Source organism: Poecilia formosa, unplaced genomic scaffold, assembly GCF_000485575.1.
Source record: "Poecilia formosa unplaced genomic scaffold, Poecilia_formosa-5.1.2 Scaffold304, whole genome shotgun sequence".
Classification (NCBI taxonomy): domain Eukaryota; kingdom Metazoa; phylum Chordata; class Actinopteri; order Cyprinodontiformes; family Poeciliidae; genus Poecilia; species Poecilia formosa.
Genome location: NW_006800243.1, coordinates 435,716 through 461,233, shown reverse-complemented (window position 1 = coordinate 461,233; position 25,518 = coordinate 435,716). Strand labels below are relative to the sequence as shown.

The 25,518-nt window shown below is 38.9% G+C and overlaps 1 long non-coding RNA gene across 1 annotated transcript in view; it reads left to right on the top strand.

Annotated features, from left to right (window-relative positions):
- The first annotated feature begins 13,395 nt into the window (after positions 1 to 13,395).
- The window catches only part of LOC103152195 (uncharacterized), a 71,038-nt gene continuing 58,915 nt past the window's right edge, over positions 13,396 to 25,518 (top strand). The window contains exon 1 of the long non-coding RNA XR_001658710.1: positions 13,396 to 13,467. This is a non-coding gene — a long non-coding RNA (uncharacterized LOC103152195). The remainder of the gene's footprint in view (positions 13,468 to 25,518) is intronic.

Here is a 25,518-nt window from a genome sequence, read left to right as displayed (position 1 = left end):
CAAAAGGCCCAGCTTTATTGTTTCGTCTCTAAAAAACACGATTGTGTTTCTTTGAAAATAAAATGAGAAAAACAACAATTCCCTCACTTCAGAATATAATTCAGCCCTTTGTCGTCCGTTTCTTTGTTTCCTGGAACGCAATAAGAGAGATGTGGATGTGTGTGTTTGTGTGTGTTTGTGTAAACGTCTCCTGGCATTACAGCAGAAATGCACAATAAGCTTAAATGTGGAGAGTGAGCTGCACAATCTTGTACATAGAGGTATTAGCTCGGTCTGTGGCTAAACGTTAGCTTTCCGTCTCACACCTATAGATGTTGTAACTTATGTCTTTTAGAAAGACAAACATGAATTTAGCTTGTACGCTTTTTATGTATTTTTTACAAGTGATTGTAAATAGTTGTTATATTTTTGTTTAAAAGAATGTTTAAAAAAGGAACAATTAACTTTTATTTCTCGGAGTCTACTGATATTAATTTGGACTATGAATAAAATGTTAAACTGACAGTTGGTGTCTTTATTTTTATTATTTATGTTTTGAAATCCATGCAGGTTTAGTTAAAACAATCTTTAAAATTGTTTTGCAGCTGAATTTGACCTCAGAAAGCAGAACTTTGGAGCTGAAAACTAAATCTAATCAGAAAAAAATGTTTAAAGATCTACAGTTCCTATAAAATTAATATTGCAACCATTTAATGTTACATTTTTAAAAAAATCAGTTTTCACTTTTACATATTTTTAATCACTGATTTCTGTTTATTCAAACTGAATTTGATGTTTATTTGTTGATGTTTTTATCTCAACACCTGTAATAAACATGTGTCAAACTCAAGGCCCGGGGGCCAAAACTGGCCCGTCGCAGCTTTTTATGTGGCCCTCTAGACTCTAAAAGGATGCATAAGCAGAACTGTTAACTGTGTGCCTAAATGTTATTTTATCAATCAGATCAAATCAGTTATCTATTTCCTGTCAAATTACATAAATCAGTTCCTTCTGTTTCTAGCGAATTATTCACACAAATTCAACAAATCCCAGAACTTTTTCACTCTAATACATAACTGTGATTTTATTGCAGAACTTTGGTAAAAATGTTGAAAAACATTGGATCTAAATTACTGCTCACTCCCACCTGCAGGTGGCAGTGTTACTTCTACCGCTGCTTCATCCTCGGTCTGAAGTTATAATCCATATGGTGAGTAAAACGCGGAAATATCCCTAAATTAGTACCGCAAACATTTAGATTTTTATTGAAAAAAATCACAAAAACAATTGCAAAATCCTGGATGGTCTGAAAAGATGATCAATATTATCTACTACATTCTGGCACAGCCGGCCATCAGAGCATTCGTGATGTTGATTTGGCCCAAAATGAAAAAGAGTTTGACATCTCTGCTTTATAAGGTAGAAAATCTCTTCTAATGCCACTTTTATTTCTTTTTGCCCATCTACTCATTGTTCAGCACTTTATCAGATCTGATCCAAACTGGAGAGCGCTCAAGGTCGGCCTGCTTTTTATTGTTCATTAAAGTTTTACTGTCAGTCGGGTTGATCGACCTTCCCGTGTCAGAGGAAGTCTCTGTGTTTGGATGCACACATAAGGGCTGACCAGCCACAAAAAGATCTGATTTTATTTCCAATCCAGACTGATTATGGTTTCCTTCTTGCCCCAGGTTTTTGGAGTGAATCTCTGAATCGATTCACCCGAGTTGAGGATCTCTGTAGCTCCCCCAGAGTTACCTTGGGCAGCTTAATGGTCTAGTTCAGACAGAAGTAACTGGTTGCACTTTATTTTATTGATGGGTATTAACCAGAAGGATACATACAAATGCAAACACTTGTAGATTTTTGAAAAGAAATAAATAAATTTCTTCAAGTTTATGTACTATTTTGTGTTTTTACCTAATATCACAAAAGTCACAGTAAAGTTGATATCTGTACAGTGAAAAATGTAGAAAGGTAAAATATACGAGTACATTTCAGAGACCAAACCTAATTTCTGCAAAAAAGAAAAAAAATATTTATGGCTTAAAGTTGGTGGTATTAACATAAAATGAACCAGGATTTCCAGTTCAAAAGCCACCAATGCTCAAGATTCGCCTAAAGTTGAGTTTCTGCTGGTTTTGCACTCAGATTTAATCCCCGTTTGGTTTGAAATTTATTCAAAAAACAGTATTATTCAAGATATAGATCAGGACAAAAAAAATCTGGATTGTGTCTCATAGTTGGGATGTAAAACATGGGATAAGTCAGCAAATCATTCTTATTAAGAAAGAATACTTACCTAAATCAAAATGAGGTTTAAATATTTTCCTTTTGGTTTGAATTGACTGTTGAGTGGAAGTGGGGAGGAAAGGTTTCACTAATTATCTTGTTAGAGGCGATGGGCTGAAGACAGTTAAAGCTCAGATCCAGGTGGGATTTCTCTAAAACAAAATGAAAAACCTCACAGCTGGAAGTATGTCACAAAGGGTGAAGGAGCCCCACTGCATGGCAGGAGACGAAACTCGGGGGGGGAAAAAAGGAAATAGGACTCCAAGGTGTTGTAATGTGTGCGACCTGCATTCACTTCGGTGTGCGCGCGCGTCTCACCTTTCCGCTGTTTGACTTTGAAGTTGTGACTTTGTCGGGAGCAGAAGCCGAGAGGTGGGAAAACGGAAACCTGGCTCCTGAGGTGCGTGCTCACACACGGGGGCTGGCTTTTAGCATATTCCTGTCTAAATCAAAATTTGTGAAGCAAAACAGCTTGGAAAGATATTCCGTCACCTGTAACGTCTCAGCATATCTGCCCTTGGGTTTATGTGCATTTGCTGCCATGTATGTAAGAATCTAAAAGCAAGATGGTTCATTAAACTGTCATGTCTTATTTTAAATTTAGTATTTCTCTCTCTGTCATGTGAATACTAATTAATATCTTACGGCCCTTCGGGAAGCTAAAACGTTACTCTTTGACTGGACTGCTTTTCCATTAACCAAAAAAATGAAATAAAGAAAAATAAATTAGCTTATGGAAACACGTCAATTAAAAAAAAAAACTCACGTTTTTCCATAAAACGTTTTTGCGCTGGGATGAGGTGGTTTTCAGCCGTATTTAAATNATTCACCCGAGTTGAGGATCTCTGTAGCTCCCCCAGAGTTACCTTGGGCAGCTTAATGGTCTAGTTCAGACAGAAGTAACTGGTTGCATTTTATTTTATTGATGGGTATTAACCAGAAGGATACATACAAATGCAAACACTTGTAGATTTTTGAAAAGAAATAAATAAATTTCTTCAAGTTTATGTACTATTTTGTGTTTTTACCTAATATCACAAAAGTCACATTAAAGTTGATATCTGTACAGTGAAAAATGTAGAAAGGTAAAATATACGAGTACATTTCAGAGACCAAACCTAATTTCTGCAAAAAAGAAAAAAAATATTTATGGCTTAAAGTTGGTGGTATTAACATAAAATGAACCAGGATTTCCAGTTCAAAAGCCACCAATGCTCAAGATTCGCCTAAAGTTGAGTTTCTGCTGGTTTTGCACTCAGATTTAATCCCCGTTTGGTTTGAAATTTATTCAAAAAACAGTATTATTCAAGATATAGATCAGGACAAAAAAAATCTGGATTGTGTCTCATAGTTGGGATGTAAAACATGGGATAAGTCAGCAAATCATTCTTATTAAGAAAGAATACTTACCTAAATCAAAATGAGGTTTAAATATTTTCCTTTTGGTTTGAATTGACTGTTGAGTGGAAGTGGGGAGGAAAGGTTTCACTAATTATCTTGTTGATGGGCTGAAGACAGTTAAAGCTCAGATCCAGGTGGGATTTCTCTAAAACAAAATGAAAAACCTCACAGCTGGAAGTATGTCACAAAGGGTGAAGGAGCCCCACTGCATGGCAGGAGACGAAACTCGGGGGGGGAAAAAAGGAAATAGGACTCCAAGGTGTTGTAATGTGTGCGACCTGCATTCACTTCGGTGTGCGCGCGCGTCTCACCTTTCCGCTGTTTGACTTTGAAGTTGTGACTTTGTCGGGAGCAGAAGCCGAGAGGTGGGAAAACGGAAACCTGGCTCCTGAGGTGCGTGCTCACACACGGGGGCTGGCTTTTAGCATATTCCTGTCTAAATCAAAATTTGTGAAGCAAAACAGCTTGGAAAGATATTCCGTCACCTGTAACGTCTCAGCATATCTGCCCTTGGGTTTATGTGCATTTGCTGCCATGTATGTAAGAATCTAAAAGCAAGATGGTTCATTAAACTGTCATGTCTTATTTTAAATTTAGTATTTCTCTCTCTGTCATGTGAATACTAATTAATATGTTACGGCCCTTCGGAAAGCTAAAACGTTACTCTTTGACTGGACTGCTTTTCCATTAACCAAAAAATTTAAATAAAGAAAAATAAATTCGCTTATGGAAACACGTCAATTAAAAAAAACCTCACGTTTTTCCATAAAAAGTTTTTGCGCTGGGATGAGGTGGTTTTCAGCCGTATTTAAATAGATATATTTCATAAAAATGTAATGAAAATACATAGGCTACGTTCACACTGCGGCCTGAAGCGACCCAAATCCCTTTTTTGTAAAATCGTTCACATTTCCAAATATATATACGACTTGTATGTGATCTCTCGTGAGAACTGCAAACGACCTGAAAGTGTCCCGCATGCGCAGTAGAGGGCGCAAAAGCTCAGTGTTTTGCCAACAAGAAGAAGAAGTGCTCCGCCTTTGCGGAAGTAAACGTAGATGCTAATGGTGGAGCGTATCTCGCGATTTTCCGACCGGAGCCAGCACATCAACAATCCTCATTGCTGTCCGCCATAGTTGTTATTTTTCTTCCCGCTTATCAGGGCACAGAATAGTGACGTTTGTCGAGTATCGATGACGTTCAGGTCGATGACATCTATGGATGACATGTAAATGTTCACGTCTCTGCCATGATTTTTAATGACATATCGCGATAACAAGTTATTCACGCATGATTTTAATGTCAAAGCAGCTAAAAACTAAACTTTTAAAAGTTTCTTTCAGTTAATTTATTTTAGTGGTGTTTGCTTCTAAAAGCAGTTACCTTTAATGAATGTCTACATTTCACTGAGTTTGTGACATCTCTGAAGTTTACCAGTTATGCTTTTTAAAACACCAGATGGTTAACACTTTTTTTATGAACCCAGCTACTAACTACAAGTTCTGTTTCCTCCTGCCGCTTTGGGGGTTTTAAAACCCAGAATGGAAACGTGATCAAGCCAATGATACCGTCTGCTCAAATCAATTACCTTCTTTTTATTCCCCTTCCATGAAAAGAGGAATGTGAGATTCAGGTTCATTAGCAGCTACAGTTGACTGTGAGATCTTGAACTGCAAATGTCAACAAGGTCTCACAACAGAAGGTTGTTTATTTTGGAGAGACGTTGCTTTGCTTGTCGATTTATCGGCCGGAAAGAAAGCGGAAGTCTCCGATATAATGGTTTAAAAAAAGCGTTTTTAGATCATAATATTTACCGGTTGAAGTCGTAGTTGTAGTTGGAGCCTCACATTAGACTTTTAATGTGAGGCATTTTTTAAATCACCATATCATCTTCAACTTCAAGAAAAATGTGAATTTCTGTCATTAGAAACATGCACATGCTGTACACACTGCTTCCTGCTCCCTGTCCTTGCTGCACCATTTCACTGGTCGTCAGAAGTTTCAGAGTCGTTCCAGCCATTTGTCACCAGTCCTCAAGGTTTCCCTCTGCTTATAAAAGGTTGAGGTCAGCGTCCTTGAATCTCACATTCCTCTGTGACGTCTACAGATAAATAACAGGCAACCCACCGACTGCAACCTGAGGCTCCAAGGACTCCAGGTGATCCTTTAAGTCTTCTTCTTGTTCACAAATACTTTACGTTTTTGTGACATTCAGTTGTCAGCTCGACCCTTCGTGATCTGTCATGAGGCAACATAATTATTACATTTTTATCCACATTAATCAGTTCAGAGAACAATAAGTCAGATGAAAGCATAAAGCTATCTATGGTCAGAGAAGAATGAATGAATCTATTGTGAAATGAACTTGGCTCTGTTTTGGACACTTTTATGAGCTTCTTTCAGCCCCATTCTACTAAAACTGAATTACCTTCAACACAGATCAACACAACTTATACATTTTTAACTCATCAGGAGTTAAAAATGTATTTTATTCCTTTCAGTATTTTATTACAATACTCAAATTTCATCAAAACTTAGAACACTACGTGAAATCATTTTACTTTCTCTTATGGTATAATTTTATGCATAGAATCTTTTGATATTTTATGAGAAAGATTCAAAACTAATAATTTTGATTACAAAGTTCCTCTCCTGCTAGTCCACAGATGGCCATAAGGGGGCAGTGCTGCTTTTTCACAAACGCTGCATGTGGAGCAGCTCAACCTCTCCGTGTTCATGCCCTCAGGCTTTAGGCAAGATTTGTGAAAGAGAACTATTTGAAGAGCATGTTTCGCCCCAGAGGTTGGCCATCCTATTAAGGTGCAAATTACCAACACGTTGTCTGTGCTGGAACAATGCAAACCCGGCTTTGCGGAGGTGGTGATTGCATCTTCCTCCATTCTCTCTGCCCTCTTATAGCCTCCCCTCATTCTGCTTGCTGATGAATCTCGGTTCGTCTGCCGCTCCATGCTGGGATTTGATTGTCATTTTTAATGGGTGGTCACATATGTGTGGTGATTTCCTCTAATGGTTGTGTGCAAACATTTGTGGGTGCAAATTAGTGTCATATATTGTCATTCTGTGTGTGGGATAGAAGTGGTTGCTAAGTGTATTATGTCTCTCTTAACTGCAGAAGACACTGAAGTGTCCATCGTTAACCTGAACCCGCAGAATGACACGTCCAAATTAACCCTCTTTATGTCTCCATGTAGAAACATACTTGATTTTATTGATCAGACTTTTTTAGCCACGTGGCTCAGTTACCTTTCCTTGAACCCAGTTTTAACTTTAGCCCCAACACCAAGTCTGAAAACTCTTGCAAGGCTTTGACAGAGAAAAAGTGAGAAATGGCCTGAAGTTCTCAGTTTTTCCACAAACACCGCTGCTGCGGAGCGAGAGGTAAACTTCAGTTCACATCCTCTTTTGTCCCTTTTTAAGTGAAGCTGGCAAAGGATCACTCCAGAAGTGACTGTGTCTGTGTGTTGGCAACAGGTTGAGTCTGATTCTGAGCTGTGGAAAAGAAAAGTACTGTTGAAAGCTTAAGAATCGGTTTCAATCCTGCAGAAATGTAACGGAGAATATCCCCGGGTTTTAGCATATCCTGCAAAAGTGGATGAGGAAATTAGGAAATCTTTCCTGTTTTCTTTTATTACATTTTCCATACAAAGTAATTCTGACCCAGAAACTGAATTCTCTTTGCCCTCTGTGTTTCGCTGTGTCTCTTTGCTAGATGGAGCGCTTTTGCTAACATTTACTTTGTCACTTTTTTACTTAATCCACATGTGTCAAACTCAAGGCCTGGGGGCCAAATCTGGTCCGCCGTAGCTTTTTATGTGGCCCTCTAGTCTCCAAATTACAACAATAAGTTCCTCCAATTTTTCACAAATCATCAAAATTCACACAAAATCATCAGATTCCCACATTTTTCAGATTTTGCTGCAAATTTTCTAAAAACTGGCCAAAAACATTTAGTTTGATTGACTGCTGCCTTAGTTATAGGCCGTGATCAGTACAGCGAGTAATACAAAGTTACATTTAACATCATACATTAGTGCAAATATGAAAATTTCTTACAAATATTTCTGAATTAGCATTACAAAATATGTGATTTTGATCACAAAAACAATCAAAATATCCTGGAGGAACTGCTATTTATTAATATTTTAACATCTAAATGGGTTTTATCAATACATTCTGGCACAACCGGCCCTTTAAGAACATTCAGATTTTTGATAAAGTTTGTTTAGTCTAACATTAACTTTCCACTCTTTAGAAAACATGCGCTACTCTGTGTTTTCTCTGCTAAATTTGTGTTTATCTCAGATGTAGTCAAACTTTGTGCACTCTCGTCCAAAACGTGTTAATTGACACAACTTCAATAATGCATTTACCTCCTCAGTGTGTTTCCACCTTAGACTCTGCAGCCAGCTGGTCGCACAGATTGGCTGTCATCTCTGCATCTCATCTTTAAGCCCATTTTCCATTCATAAAATGAACATTTCGTTGCTGCCACTGCTTCACTCAGTGGTTGACTTCGACCCTTTCAGGAATCCCACAGAGACGGATTAACTGAACTCTTTTCAACTCAACAGTATTGGAACTAATGTAAGTTTGCTTTGGACCCTTTTGTCTTATGAGTGTCCAAGGAAGATGTGGACTGTGAAATAGCTGATATTCAAAACAAACATGTCAAACAAATGCTTTTGTGCAACTTTACAGAATCACAGATCTGAGATTGAGGAGCAGAGAGCCTGAAGAGAAGGAATATCAGAATGGGTGAAGTGATAAAAACAGAAAAACCGAGACGGAGATCTACCCAGATCTATGAAACATCCCTACTGAGCAAACTGGGGAGAAGCCGCAAAGAAATGGATGAGAGCGGTGATGGGGGGTGCTTAGTGGGAGGCCGCTCTTTTGAACTAGAGAGGAGGGAAGGATGCAGCGCCTACCAGACTGCAAACCAGCAGATTAAAGACAGAGAGATCACAACTGATGAGACGGGGGAAAAGTAGAGACTAAAACCTCAGCAAGTCTAGGAAAAGAGGAAAGGAGACAAGAGAAGGAGACGAGGCGACGAAAGGTCCAATCTCCCCTGGCGTCTCTGAGCTGCAGCCAGGACTTTGATCCTGCACTTCATTTAAAATCCACTGTAGGAAACCTTCCCACTTGTACAGGATTAAACCCTCATTCCACTTTATTTGGAATATGAAATATTACTCACATACATCCAGGATGAGTTCAAATTAAAAAGTTTTTTTCACAACTCAAATTCAGAAACCTGGTGCAGAAAGGGGGCGATCCTGGCTGCTCATCATTTCTGTCTTTGTTCCCTCTCTCTCATCGCCGTTGTAAAGGTGAAACCTGAAGAGAAATTTTAAAGTCTTACTGCAATTTTCCCCCCACTCTAATGTGGCTCATTATGTCTTTTGAATTAAACCACCATTAGTGCACAGCGAGGTACATTAGTATTAGAGAGGGAGGAAAGAGGGGAAAATATTTTACCAGACATTTCTCATCACTTAGAGCCTTAAAAGCTACAAACCCAGGAACATTTGATGTATACACAGGGACACTGACAAATGTTGTTTTTCTCTTTTAATAAAATATATTCAAGTGTTTGTAACCCTTGATAAGGAAGATCAGATACTGGATCAGGATTCCTTGCCACATGACAAAGCTGATAAACAGTAAAAACTCGTGATCTGGAGCCGACATCAGCTGTAAACAGAGATGCTTTCAGACACCAGGGAGTGTGACAGTCCCTTGGTAGTACCAACATTTACTACCAATATTTGTGGTTTAAAGAAAAAAGTTTAAGGTGTATCAATGCTTTTCCCATGTTGGTAAGGTTACATTCACACTGCAGCCTGAAGTGACCCAAATCCCATTTTTAATTAAATCGTTTCCAAATGTATGCGACTTATTTGTGATCTCCAGTGTGAACTGCAAACCTGCTGCAAACTACCTGAAAGTGTCCCGCATGCGCAATAGGGGGCGTAATAACGTCACACGTTGAGAGTGTTTTGCCAACCGCCATTAAAAAGAAGAAGAAGAAGAAGAAAAAGCGCTCAGTGTTTGCGGAAGTAAACATAGATGCTGACGGTGGAGCATCTCATACGATTTTTAAGTTGTCCGACCGGAGCCAGCACATTAACAACCTAATCCTCATTTTGGTCCGCCATAGTTTTTCTTCCCGCTTCCTCATATCAGGGCGCACAGTAGTGACGTTTGTCGAGTATGGATGACGTTCAGGTCGGCTGAACGCAACCTGACCTGGACGTACAGACACATCTGTAAAGATCAGATACAGTACTGGATATCCAGTTGGCTTGGATCGCATTTAAAAAAGAAAAATCTGATCTGTGTTGTTTTAGATCAGTGGTCCCCAAACTTTTTCCTGTCAGGGCCACATAACTTTTCCCTTCTCTGGTGGGGGGGGAGGGGGTGTTGGAGGGGAGGTGTGGTTCTCGATTGATTGTTACCCAGAAAGCACATGGGCAAAAACCATGAGTGAAATGGTCACTGGGACCAGCTAGTATATATTCCATTGAGGGAATGTAACTATAATATATTAATTTCTCATATGTTAACATAAAGGCTTTTTGAAGCATAAGTTGCTACTTGGAGGCATCGCTTCGAAGAATTCAACCTGGAACGCGGCGTTCATAACAGACACGTGTTCATCTGCTCTACCGCTACCGTACTGATTAAATAAATTACTCCGCGGAGGACGAATATCCAGTAACCAATTTGCAAAACAACTTTGCTGCGGTCGTTAATACAGTGACAACACCGTTGTTCTGACTAGTTTGTTTTGGTCTGTGGGCTGCAAACATGGCGCCGAGCGAACGTCATACGCTGTGACGTCAGCTCCAAAGCTCTATAACGTGTTTAATGTCGTCCTGTCGTCAGTTTGTCACCTAAAGCCGAGATCGACTCAAAATCTTCCGCAATCGACATATCGCACCGCTGCTCTAGCAAAGCACGAACAGTTCAGAAACAATATGAAATGGGAAAAACGTGCTGAGTGTTGCTCAGCATTTCGGAGCTGTCCAACAACGTTTAGATTGGGAAAACAATCTAAAACACGATTAAGTCGTGTTTTAGATTGTTCTTGAAAAACTAATCAGTCACGGCTGCACAGTGAACTCATTGATTCTTTACAGCAGACAGCCGCTCCCATCTCTTGCAGGTACTGCGAACCCCCACTAAATCTTTTAGGGGTACAGAGTACCCTACTGTACCCCCCTACTTTCACCCCTGGGTACAGGTCGCATTAAACCCAAGAAATCTGAATTGTGTCACTTTAGGCTGCCCTGTGCACTTAGCCTAAGAGTTTCTGGTATAAAACTTTATCTTCAAGCAGTTCAGCCAAAAAATAAATGTGGCAAAATGTATGATTACAAAGAAAAGATATCTGTTGGATGATTTGACAACATTAGTACTTCTAAGTACGATAAAATCAGGTCGTAATGTCTATGAACTCTTCAGTGTGTTAAACTTTACAGCCTCTCATTCCAGAAGAAAATGTTAGATCAAGTGTTTTTCTGCAGCATCAGGCTGCTTGACCATTCCTTTTAAGTCTGGAAATTGACTTTTGAGCTTATTTGCTTTTATGGTTTGGCTGATTCTCTGTAAACCAAAGAGATATGATGTGGAAAATATATGCCGAGCTACTAAATATATTACCAAACAACAACTATAATAAAACGAGGCACACCACAGTCTGTTGGGCAGAATTAAATGATGTCCTTTACTCCCCCCGCTTTAATATTACATCACAACCTCAGGGCTAATACGGATTTATTCTTTATAAGCAAAACTAAAAACATGATTTCACTAAAACAGACATATTTAAACCACAATGAATGACAAAACCTTAAAAAATCTTATGTTTAAACTGTTTCCTGCTCTGCAGCTGCACAGGTGTTCTGAATTATGTCTAATTAAACATCTCCAGCTTTGAACGGGTTTGGAAGGAAAGCACCGAAGACCTGATGAAAAACTTGTTTAATTAACTTTGCTAACAAAGTTTTTCTGTATATTTTTGGTTAAAACTGGTGATCTGGCTTCCAGTAAACCTGCTTACCTCTCGGATATTACTCCGCCATTTAAGGACTTGATGAGCGACTCTCTTGTAAGTATAACGTGTTTAATGTCGTCCTGTCGTCTTTTTTTGGTGTTTAGTTTTATTAGCATATGGTTTTGTTTGAATACTTTTTAAGCTGTTAGAAGTGGCATAAAGTCTGTATTAACTCGATGCATTGCCTTGAGTTTTGGCTGGCACTGCGGCGTCCTGGTTCTACTTCAGGCGTATCTGCTGGATTTATTTCTTACCTAATAGTTTTTACGTCCAAACTGCCGTTTTTATGGCTCATTCTGCTGCTTGTGCTTTTTATCTGCTTTTGTTTATTTTGATGGAGCTTTACCCTGAAGTGGGATTTTATTTTTTTTCCATAACCCCACCGTCATTCAAGTAAAACCAAAAGAGACCGAGTTTCAGATTTAACGTAGCTATAGATTCATAAAACTCTACGTGCGCATGCGCAAGAATGAACAGTCGGAAGGATGAAATACAAGGCGTCTGCTCTCGACTTTTTGTGTAGCACATTTCAGCTTTACATCAAAAACACAAAAGTAAAAAGTTATAAAACCATCATACAGTCACCAGTTAAGAAACCAGTTAGAAAAATTCCATGTTTTTATAAACGTAAAACAACGTTTTAGGTTCATTTAAGCAAATTATTCTTGTCTTCAGATCATTGAAAGATTGTTTTGTTGTATTCAAACTTCAGCAAAAAGATTCAGCTTTGATATTAAGAGTGTGGACAGAAATAGATGTAAACTTTACATAGGCATATAAAAGTCTCAGCAAAAAGAATAAAATGAAAAAATTGTTGCTGGATCAGAAATGGCATCTTTTCTCTGAATTACAAAAAAATCATGTTGTGCTCATTGTTTTACTTTTTTCCATTAAAGTTGTTGATATGTACTTTGAGATGGTGAGATAATTGACACATCAATTTAGTTTAAAATGGGTTAAAATCATAATTCAACAACCTGCCTTTATGATTATGAGCGTCATAATATTGGTACCGACTGCTGATTCTGGCCTTTAGGTTGGATAATGCTGATGATTTAGGAAGGAAATGATTCAGAAATATGTCTGAAATCAAACATTTAGTTTTCCAGCCTCTTGCTCTTTCCTGCTGCTTTTAAGTTTTCACATTTCAAGACTTCCTGCAGCCCAAATTTGCTTCATTACATTCCTTGCGTTGCTTGAAAAACGTCGTTCTAACTTCATTGGACCTCTTGTTAAAAATTAAAGCTTCTTTGTCAATTTCCATTTAAATCTCCACGGTTCTTTTGTTATGAAAGAAATGAGTTAAAATTAGTTTTTTTTTTAAAGTTAAAGCAATGCTCCTTTCAGGTTTTCTGCACTGGCCTGTCGGCCACTTCTTCTGAAACTTCAGCAGAAACACTGATGTTCTCTGAAGGCTTCACACCTTTTCTGCTGAGCAGAGTTTTCTCTCTTCAGAGAATAAAAATCTGGGCATGTGAAACAAATTAATGTTGGAACTCAAAAGTTCAGTTATTTGGTTAAATTTTAAACAGGATATGTGAGATTTCACCATTAGCAAGCACAAAAGATTCCTACATTAAGACTTCTGGAAAGTGTGGGATTTAACTACTGCTTCTTCTGTCTTTCTCGCTTTCACTTTAAACGGAAAATTACATGCATGTGGCTTTGGATTGATGGATGAATGCAGAGCCGGAGGCAACAATTTCAACTTACAAGTGAGTCGGTGTGTGATTTCAGCCCAGCTTTTATGTCAGTTAAAAGACGACACCACCTCATGCACAAAGTTATGATGGGAGGTTGTCAATCTCTGGTTTTATCGCTGCATTTCCCCACCGCGTTGCTTTGACTAGGCCTCTGCTACATGGTGACTGTGAAATGTGAATTTATATTTTTATTTCTCTCCCATTTGAGACTGTGCTGCTGAGATGTAGTGTGCCTCTTTGCTGTGAAACATTGTCTGCTATTGGCAGGGAAAGATGACATTTTCAGACTTGTGTTTTATCTCCATCAGCTGTGTGAAGGTGACTCTGTTTATAAGCTTTTCCATACATTATATGAATTGTTTGAACATCCGTCAGTTTAGTTTGTCAGTTTTGAACAAATATGCAGCACTAAAAGTGTTTCGCATCAATCCACTTTCATAAAAGTAAACCGGATTGCTTTTTGAAAGATTGCAGCTAAATTATGCAAACAAGAGACTTTAGGAAGGCTCTGTGAATATATTATATTCTGTATGATAAAATATTTGAGTTTCTGCAGACACAACAAACACTATCTGACGTTAGCAGGCATCTACTGGAGCTTTGCTACATTTGAGCATATTTAATGTTCTCAAAACAGTGATATAAAAATGCTACAATATTTAAGTGAATATAACTGTCTGAAATTAGTTTTTAAAACTCAACATTTATTTAATTTCAAACAAAGTAAAAACAAGAAAAAATAAAAATTAAAGCAATCATCTTGCTCAGTTGACATGTAATTTTACATAATCTGTTCAAAATCTTAAGTCAGTTTAATAGATTAACTTTCACTTTGCCAAGACATTTATTGGCTTTGCATCCATTTGGCAGCTTCACCGCACACAGAAAACGTCCACCAGCTACGTACGGCTCTGCTGCCCAGCCGGGATGGGAGGAAATTTATTTTACGGTTTGTCCGTGAAGCTGCATCCGCCCGCTGCGTTCAGCCTGCATGTGTCCTGTATGAACAGCCCCCAGGCAGCAGCTCCAGGAGGACGGCTGCTGTCTCCCATGCATCGCTTCACTCATTTCCCCGAAAAACGATAAAAACCCGATATGATCATGAATCGGTGAAATCCCCCCGGACCGGACTTGAAAACTGGACAAGTTGTGCTGCTAGCCCTTTGCATTAGTCAACAACTCGGAGGCGGAAGTGAGTGTNCACTATCTGACGTTAGCAGGCATCTACTGGAGCTTTGCTACATTTGAGCATATTTAATGTTCTCAAAACAGTGATATAAAAATGCTACAATATTTAAGTGAATATAACTGTCTGAAATTAGTTTTTAAAACTCAACATTTATTTAATTTCAAACAAAGTAAAAACAAGAAAAAATTAAAATTAAAGCAATCATCTTGCTCAGTTGACATGTAATTTTACATAATCTGTTCAAAATCTTAAGTCAGTTTAATAGATTAACTTTCACTTTGCCAAGACATTTATTGGCTTTGCGTCCATTTGGCAGCTTCACCGCACACAGAAAACGTCCACCAGCTACGTACGGCTCTGCTGCCCATCCGGGATGGGAGGACATTTATTTTACGGTTTGTCCGTGAAGCTGCATCCGCCCGCTGCGTTCAGCCTGCATGTGTCCTGTATGAACAGCCCCCAGGCAGCAGCTCCAGGAGGACGGCTGCTGTCTCCCATGCATCGCTTCACTCATTTCCCCAAAAAACGATAAAAACCCGATATGATCATGAATCGGTGAAATCCCCCCGGACCGGACTTGAAAACTGGACAAGTTGTGCTGCTAGCCCTTAGCATTAGTCAACAACTCGGAGGCGGAAGTGAGAGTGTTGCGCAACACAAATAATCACCAGCCGGAACACGGTGCGCTAAGCGAAGCAGGTAATTTTCTTCCATTAATTTTTATAACTGCGGAACTCGAATCATTTGAGAAATCGTAACAGCCCTACCTCAGTTCTACTGAGCCGTAAACTTTTTTATGTTAACGGCTCGTTTTTAACCCTCCAGATGAAAGTTGATGGGTTTTATTCTCTGCATCTTCTCTCGCTCCAGCTTGATGTGTAAATGTGTGTGTGTGTACACACTGTTGTGATGCTTTTGAGGGACAAATGAAGGTGAACAATCACCTTGCTGTGTTCTGTTTAATTGGACTGAGACCGGCTGCCTGCCTGGGGCTAAAGCTGCTCTGTTATACACACACTCGCATCTCTAGTCCAACATTATCCAAGCAAAAATTATTCAGCTAGTTGGAGTCGTTTTTCAAAGATAGAAAAAAAACGCCGTCTCTTTTGCAGAAGTTCAGAAAGTCGTCTGCAGTCAAGTAGAAAATGGGTGATCCAGTTTCTTTGACCCGACGTGTTTGGCTTTTCGCTCTTCTTCTCTTTGGTGTTAAAAGCAAATGATGGTGAATCATTTATAAGCAGTGTTTGAGAAAATAATTCAGATCTGGCAAAAATGTGCTCAGCCAATGATTCTTTTATTTAAAGTAGTTAATTGGAGGTTTTGTGGTTAATTATTCTTTCACCAAATGTCAGACGGTAAACAAAGAGATTCTGTTTGAATTTCAGATTGTTAGTATGACATACAGTTATTTATGTTGACTTGGTGGAAATGAGATGCTGCAATAGATTTCATGCTCTGATTCATTTGTCCTCACAGATAAACATGAACCCATAGTAAAACAGAAGGTTGACACTTCAAACTATGTCAGGAAAAATTACATTTTCTGATTTTTCCGTTCATAAAGGAAACTACATTTTAATGGAACTATAACTAATGTATTTAATAACATGACTCCACCTTGTTTGAATGCTGCACAGTTAACCAAAAAGTAGAAATTGGTTGATAATTATTCCTTGGTGTGATTCAGTGGGATCTGTAGCAACGTCGGTTCTGGTGCTTTTATCTGCTCAGCTTTGTTGTGTAGTTTCTTTTACAGTCACATTTTCTCCCACAGGCTGATGTGACAGTAGGAATGTGCAATATAGCATAAAATTCATATCACCATATATATTGTGATGGGTGGAGGTTTTTGCATTTGTGTAAAACTTGCAATAGAAACAGGGGAAAAAATCCCATACTAATTGAGTGGAATGTATATAAATGTGTTAAACTTGTTTTATACTAATTTTGTGGATTTTATTATATAATGTTTAAGTTTTATGCTGCTGGATCTCCCTTAAAAAAAATCAAATTTTAAGGGAGATCTGGCAATGATGGGCACCATCATTGCCTACCAGATTAAATCAAAGCTAAATAAATGAATTAAAAATGTCTCTATATAGAAACACAATAGCTTTAATGTAATGGACGTCTGTGTTGAATCCTGCTGTTTCTTCCCAGTGTTGTGACTGGAACTTGTAGTTAGTCTGACCGTGACATCTGCCGCGCTCCTCCTGAGCGTCGCGCTAAAACGGGTTAAACCCGAACCAGGTCCAGATAATTTATGTTTTTGCATCTGTTTTTTAACGAGGTCTTCCATCGCACTCCGTTCCACGCTGCCTCCACGCTGCCTCCACGCTGCCTCCTGCCTGCTCTGCAGTGATGATGGTTAGTTACGTCAACAAGCATCACCACGGTTAGCCGGTAGACTACAGATCTCTATCATTTATATCGCGCTCTCCTTTGTAACAGTATTCAGTAATTGTTGCAATCCTGAAAAGTCCTCAACTTTCATCTCACATTAATACATTTCAAACTGACTCAGTGGAAAAATATTAACCAGATTTATCTGCAGTTAAAACGATGAAATAATGTTTTTCATTCTGAGGTGAAATTTATGACATGTCATGGAAAGAAAAGCCCAGGTGTGAATAATGAAGTCACCGGTCTGTTTCTTCCTCCTGCGGGTCACAGTCACACTGTCGGAGCTCACAGGAACACTTGAACAGCAAAGAGCCAACATTAATGTTATTAGTGACACCTGTGCTCTCTCCAGGTGAGTCACTGTGGCCTCTTACTGACCCTGAAAACCCAAATTAGCCTTTAACTACTCAACACACCCATCAGATTATGTGACCTTCTAAATGCTTTGGTGTCTTGAGGGATGATGAACATTTTTTTTATCCATTAAATAGAAAACTGCTGTTGTGGAGCAGAGGCCACATTGAAATTCCTTACTTTAGAACAAATGCGTTTATTTTCTCTACATGTAGCAATGGGTGGATGTGCCACAACTTCCTCCAACTGAACAAGTTATGGAAGAAGACTGGTCTAGAGTCAACACACAGCTCCAGTTATTCCAGCTGGAAACTAGAGATCAGGCTGACCTCTGACCTGAACCTTCAGAGCCACATAAAGACGGTCACAAAGTCAGCCTTCTTTCAGTTGCAGAACATTTCCAGGATTAAAGGAAATGTATGTTCTTGATGTAAAGGAACTGTGTAAAACGCCTGGGTGGACCTAGCCCCGCCTTCGAGGCGCAGCTCCTCCTCTGAGCTGCAGCTCTCCCCGCTCCTTCAGACTAGCCAGCAGCAGTTGGCGAACACCAGGTAGAACTGCTGATCTCATAATAGGAGCTACTTCTCAGAGCAACGATGCTAACATAGGAGCCATGTTGGGCTCCTATGTTAGCATCCGCCTTCAGGGATGACTTCCTGAAGGCGGAGCTTCAGAATGAGCAGGAGCTTCTTAAAGAGACAGAGGCCTAATTTCAAGGCGTTAAGTCAGAAAGTAAAATTTTTATTTCTTATACCACAAGCATTTTTATAGCATTTGGTATAAAATGCTTCATATGTCATTTTTATATCAACCATGTTACCTTTTATATGAAGATAACAGTTACTTGTTATAAAATGATACTTTGTGTCTGGAAATCACATAATATCTCCCAAACAAGTTAGTAGTGCAGAAACTAAGCTGATAAAACTGCTTTGAATTTACCTTGTAAGTTCTTGTTGACAGCTTTGTTGCATTTTTATTTTTTGCTTTGTGCCTAAGTGTGACAGAGGGGAACTGTAAAACCAAAGGCATTGTTCCCATAACACATTTGTGATTATTAAGAAAATAACCTTAAAAAAAGATCTTAACCTGTGTTATGAAGGATTAACTTTCCTCTGCAGCAGCATTATGAGCTTGCAGTGAATTATTTCCTTTTATGCTTAGGTGCATCTCAGGTATATTTCCTGAGCAAAAGCCTAACGCTGCAACAAACATTTCCTGGGAATGTTGCTGTTGGGGAAAGAAAAGCAGAAATCCACCGTTGTTTAGTGAGAAACCCAGTGCAGGTGAAAACACTCTGTTCTCTCCATTGGTCTTATGTGACATTTCCAAAAAATCAATACTTTGTTTGTGTGTGACATTTATAAGAAGTTCATAATTTAGTGTAGCTGCAGATTTAATAGTTGAGAGCATACGAGAGAAGGTTGAACCAGTGATCCAGACTCTCCACATGACAAGTGCTGATTACACCCATGTTTGCTTCCAAGAAATCATTGCAGGCTTTGAAGGCAGAGGCACTAAGCAAATGGCAGAGAGCTCATGTGGGGCAGTGGAAAAGGAAATTATCCCCCTGACCTTGAGCTGGAGAGGTTGTTGTTTTGTCAGGCTTGTGATCTGGATGGGGAGTGCTTACTCTAAATGAATCCGGGATATTTATCGGATGTAAACATTCGCAGGTCTAAGAAACCTAAATTGCAGGTGACGGGAGCCTGATGATGGATTGCTTATTTGGAATATTTTTGCAATATGTTGCTCTAATGAGGCACAGTAGTAAGAACAGATTTTTGGACCAATGAATGACATCCTGAATCTCCTGTGTCTCAGTTCGCTGCTCAGCCTCATCCAGTTTCACCTTCAGCTTTTCTTCCTTCATTTCCTCCAATTGCACATGATTTCCTGTAGAACTGTGTCCAATTCAGCCACATTCCTACAGTGTTTTTTTTTGCTTTTCTTGAGTCATAAAATGCACAGGTTTGTAGTGAATAGCGATTAGCATTACCCGAGATGCTAGCTGTATTGTCCCGACTTTAAACATTTGTTTTTTTGCCACTTTGAAGCATCGGCTCTGGTGTTTTTCACTCACTTTTTTCCTTATTCACCTCTGCAGAAAAGCTTGAGTCATTTTAACGGGGTTAGTTTTTTTTATTTCTTAGGCTTGACGTTCAACCTGGAAGACCCGATTTGTTACTTTTTCACATTTGTTTGAATACATTGAGTCATTGCCCTGTTTTTATACTGTTTCTTCATGACTGATGCATGTCTGAGTGCCAGAACCAGTGGGACACTTAGACTGACAGTTGGAAGCATAAATCTGTCTCCTCTCCTGAACGCCTGACTCAACGTTGTTGTTGCCGGGTCTCTGCAGAGCTAAATAACTTTGTTTCAGGTGTGTTGGAGCAAAATACATCTGAAAGTTGAAGGTTGGTTTCTGTTGCCAGTTCACCACAATTTGCCCTTTAGAATTTGCCCTTACCAAAGAGGCAGACCGGAAACGCCTGTGCAGAGCTGCACACACCCAGGCATCACAATGTTGCTCCTCCCCATTTTTCCCTCTGCAGTGTTTCTCAAACTGTTTCAGGCTGAGGATCACTTTCCCCATTTAGCACCCAGGAACCACCTAACCTTAAAATGCTCCTGCAGTAACACATTAACTCACTATATTTATTCCTCCTAATGTGACTGTCGACGATAAACCCATGAACAAGTCGGCTGGAGGCGTTTTGAGTTTTTGCGATTCTGAATTTACGGATTCGAAGCTTTGTCTTTGAATCTCGGAAACCAAAAAGCTCTTCACTACAAGTGTTGTGTGCACTAATGACGTTGTAGGGCTATTTCTAATTTAGAAACATAATAAAAGAAAAATAGACTTGAGTTGCTTCGGTAAAAACAATAATTTTCTTTCAGGCAGTAGAGACCAACATAAATAATTTTATTTGAGGTGTTAAGATGCAGTTGGTCAGCAGGGGGCGCAGTGCTGATCACTGCATTCAGCACAGCTGCAGATTTACATTCCTGTGGCATAATATGCATCGTAATAAAACATTCACCTTTTCTTTCTTGGTGCTGCATACGTCACTAACACCAGTTTGCCTAACTTCAGTAGTAAATGCTCCAAATCATGCAGGGTTTTAACGTTCCTCACATTTAATAACGCCACGTTTAAAAACTGACAGACAGAATTGACTTGATTTGCTGGGAAACCAGCAGAGGTGTTTCTGTAAACAGATGCTGATGTATATGGAGAAAAGCTGGATTGTGATGCACCTTGACCTCTGCTGGACAAAATCCCCATCAGAAATTGGATTGTTAGAGGAGCTGTCGGTCTGATTTAGTGCCGCTTTGATTAATGACTTCACGGTGCGTTCAGGTGATCAGGTCAGACTGTGGAGCTCAGAGCTGCAGCACCTCACTTCTACCAATTAGAGAGTGGGTGAGGGATTTTGAAAAAAGAAGCCAGTGAGCGTCGTTTGAGGGAAAGTTGAAGTTTTAGTGGGGATTTATTTCTGCACTATTAGGCAGAAGGTGAATAAATGGAGATTTATTCACTTGGCTGGGATTTTGGCTAAAGACAACCATTTTTTTCTAATTTATTTTTTATATTTATTTTTAAAAGTCAGCCAAAAACAAAATTTAAACATGTTTCCCATCCCCTGTAGAGCCAAGCTGTCTTATTGAACCAGTTTTTCTGGAATATTGCTCGTGTTGCCAAAGAGGCAGACTGAGATCAAACAGCAGTCGGTTTGATAATTACAGAGAAATCCTGCTGAAAACACGGCGCTGAATCACAGCGGGGGGCGAAATCATTTCAGAACACCTGCAAAACGTATACCTTAAACTTTCAGCTATGTTGTCTCAACTTAATATATGTAATTAAATGAATGACAGAATCCACAGTTTAATGTAAATGTAGCTAAAGAGCAGAAATGCTTAATAAAATTACTCAAGTAAAAGTTCAAATAAAATACTCCTAAAAGTACTTAAAAAAAGTTACTCGAGTAACTGAGTAAATGTAACTAGTTACTACCCAACTCATTAACCTCTTCAACCTCAAAGTAAGTTTGTGTCTCATAGTTTAGCTCCAGCTGATGAGGTAGTCCACATATTTCACCTTTGCTCCATCACCTCTTTTCCTCTAACACACACACACACACACACACACACACACACACACACACACACTCAAACTGAAGTGTGCCTTTAGGCCCTGCAGAGATGAGGTATGATCGTGACTCTCTGTTGGTGAAAAAATGTCAGCAGGACGAACGTCAGTGGGAGGAAACCTGTGGGTGAGACGATGAGCTGAGACAGGAGGGACGGTGGTGACAGACGGATGAAACTAAATCATTCATAAAAAAGATGAATAAAAGCCGCATTAGAGGAGTGAGAGGACTCGGCAGGTGGCTGACAAAACCAAAGTCGAATTGAAAAAAGCTTCGTAACATCAGCATCTCTTAACGTTCCTGAAAACTTTCTCTTTTTCTGAGACAGATGGATGATCCAGATATATTTATGATGCTAAAGTTGTAAATCTGGAGTTTTTTCTGTAATGATCCCAGTGACCTCTGTTTTAGTTTTATTTTAACGGATTGACTCATTTGCTACATCCTGTTTTACTTTATTAACACTTTCCCTCCGTCTCACCTGTGTGGTGCCTGCAGGTGTGCAAGGTGAGCAGCTGTGCTCCCATCAGGGTGAAAACAGAACAACAAACTCAGGTTGTTCGACAACTTTCTATGCAATCTAGAAAATTTATCACTTTTTTGGCAGAAATGTACTCCTTCCTCAGCACACCGCCGTGAAAATCACTTTGAGTTTAACATTTTTTCCTCTTTTCTGTTTGCATTCAAAGCCTTTAACCTGCTTCCTGCTCGTTCAGGAGCAGGAGGCCAAATATTTGGCTGAGCAACAATCAGAAAACCAAACTCTAAATCAAAGATGATTATTTGGACTTATTTTGAGCTCTTTCTGTGCTGTGGGATTCTGCTGACCTTCATGTAGGAGGAGGAAAGCCTGAGGCAGAAAAACTGGCAGCAAGACCCCTGACAGGGAGAACAACAGACCGGTCATCGGTTAAAAAACAGTTGACTTTGAATTAATTAGACTGTACTGTAATTTACACACATTAAAATGTGATTTATTTTGTTAAAACCACATTTATCAGGATTTTATGCGACTCACCAGAACAACTAGCTCATAACTGCAAAAAGGACAGAAAAAAGTTTTATTTTCAACACATTTTACAAATTAAATCTATAAAGTGTGGCAGGCATTTTTTCATACATGTAGCAGTTTTGTAAAGTCATCAGGTGTTTATTGAATATTAGTGAACAAAAACCAAATAAAAAGCAAACACTAAGCATTTAAAAAAATATATTTTTAAGTTTTTATTTGATTTGTAGAAACCAGAAGTGAAATTAAAGGTGAAAGGTTACAAAGTCCTGAAGCTGCTACTGATTTATTCAACTTTAGTTTGCAGACCTGGTGAGGCACAACAAGCATTGGAAAATAAAAGTAAACCAAAATGTCTGACCAGCCGGATAAATTGTGCTGCGAGAAAATGTTAAAATCTGGCTGCAGTTCTGGACAACTGATGGTCCAGTTATGTTCAGTCCAGAACATAACTGGACTGATGGTCCAGTTATGTTCTGCTCAGGCAGGTGAATAATGAGTTACAGATAATTCAAGCTCAAATTAAAAAATATCAGAAGTGATCATGAGGCAACAGCTGGCAGTATTTTGTAAATGATGTAAAAACATGAGCAAATCAGAAGAAACTCTTCTTTATGAGCTTGTTTTGAAAATAAACGTTTTTACGAAAAGCAAAAAGGTTCCTGAACTAATAAAATCTCAAGGTTTGGTTGATTCAATTAGGCTTGCAGTCGATGCTCCATCAGACCTGGTTATTGACTATGAAAGGATTGGGAGTTGGTGGGCTCTTTTCCATTAGCCGTGCATCACAAGCACTTGGAGAGCTTTCCAGAGCTAATAAGAGACCAGCTGCGCCTCGGAGACGGCCGCGCTGCAGCCGCGCTCCGCAGGAAAACACAGGCTTCAAACACGGAGGAGCGTTTCTCACTTCACCTTCCTGATGATGACCAGGACTGTAGGTGAGCAAGCGGCGGAAGAAGCAAAAGGTGTGAGCGTGTTATTAGGTTTGCTCTTCATTCTTTCTAAAACTGTTGCAGGGAAATGCAACAACCTTATCCAGGAAAGGAAAGCTTTATTTTAAACTTTATCCTAAAACTAGTTAAAAATATGTCCTAAAATCCAGGTTTGGCTGAAACTCGTGTTTAGATCAGCGTTTCTCAAACTTTTTCAGGCCGAGGATCGCGAACTACTGACCAATTAAAAATGTTCCTCACAATAACACAACATCTCACTACACACAACCTGAAAAGAAAATCTTAGTTTCTTAACTCTTTGTATTTGTTCCTCCTAATGTGAAAGGTGGCGCTGTTTTGTCCGACGCTTCAGGTTCGATGTGTTCACTGTGAAGTCAGACGTTGAGACTCTTTGGCGTACGAGTCCCTCAAACTCTTCTCCTGCATTTCTGGTCTAAATAAATACGTTTATTTAATGTCTTTGCTGGGTGGATTTTTATTGCTCAAATGTGGAAAATATTTTCAAACAGTAAAAGTTATAACTTACTCGACGTTCCATTTTTCCACTTAGCGGCGTCTCTCTGTTGGTTGACGCTCAGATTTTCCAAATCCAGTATTTGAGGCGTCGAACCCTCAAAACGCATCAAGTCATTGTTCAGCGCTTGATGAGCAAAATGCGCCGGGACGCTCAACGCGTTTGGTGTGAATGTGATAAATGTGACGGTCCACAATAAAACCATTTTGAGTTATTTATATGACGGAAAGCACCTGGAAATCTAATAAGTTCTTCACTACAAGTGAAGAACATTTTAGGGCCATTTGTAGTTTAGAAGCATAAAAGAAAAATAGTTGCTTTGGCAAAAACAAATATTTTCTTTCCGCCAGTAGAGAGCCCAACATAAGTAATTTAATTTTAGGCGTTAAGATGCAGTTGGTCAGCGTGGGGTGCAGCGCTGCTCACCGCCTCATCGTATCGCATTCAGCACCGCCACAGACGTAGAGCTACAGAGGCAGATCTAGGCATGCAGATCTAGGTAGCAATAATATGAATCATAAAAATGTTGAACAACAAAAGTTCTGTTAACTCGCCCTCAGAAACTTTCCACCTTTATCTTCAGCTCTTCTTTGGTGACCCGGTTTTAAGCGATTTATCCATTATTATTTTTAAACACAGTCCTTTGGTAAGCTAGCTGTGGCTAATAAACGGACGGATCTACTGCAGTTGGACCTCTATATGTCATTTACCCAGAATGCATTGCAGCATTATCTACATGGCGACGTGACAATATTTTACTAAAATGTATAAAAACGAAACATACAGTGTTACTGTATTGTTTTCACAACCGTTTCTTAAAGTCTACTGTTAAAACCAATCATGGATCCTTTTGAAGTTTTCCAATCATCCTGAAGGAAAATCTGTCTAAAACGATTTCTCTCTCAAAAATTCAGATTTCCCAAAAAGCTTGTTGAGCCTTGAAACAGATAATTGATTAAATAAACTTTACAAAACAAACTAAACCATCTCGGCTCGCACACTGGGCTGAACGTTTTGGATTTTCTTCACAGCAAAGGAAATCTCTTATCAAGCCTTATGAATTTTAATATAAACACACAGATATATTTATATGATTGTGTGTGTTGTGGAAACGGCCAAGGCTCCAGTTGTTTGAAAAACACTTATTGTTTGTTTTTTTTTTTCATGAATTTATCATTCGGTTACTGAATGAAGGAAAAATAGTTTTTTAAAAACAAAGGAATGAAAATGGTGTTTTTCTTTTTGTTACATTTTAATCATATTCACACTGTACTCGATTTTATTTTACGATGAATAACTTAAAGCTAAAACATTTATTTCCCAGTAAAGGAATTAAATTTTACTTTAAGACATTTATTGTATTTAAAAGTTGACAGATTTCTTTAGGCTGCATTAGTTCTTACTCTGTTAATGACAAATACTGAAATTTAGATTCATACCTGAAGATTTTATACTTTACATTCAGCTTTACAAACCTGTTT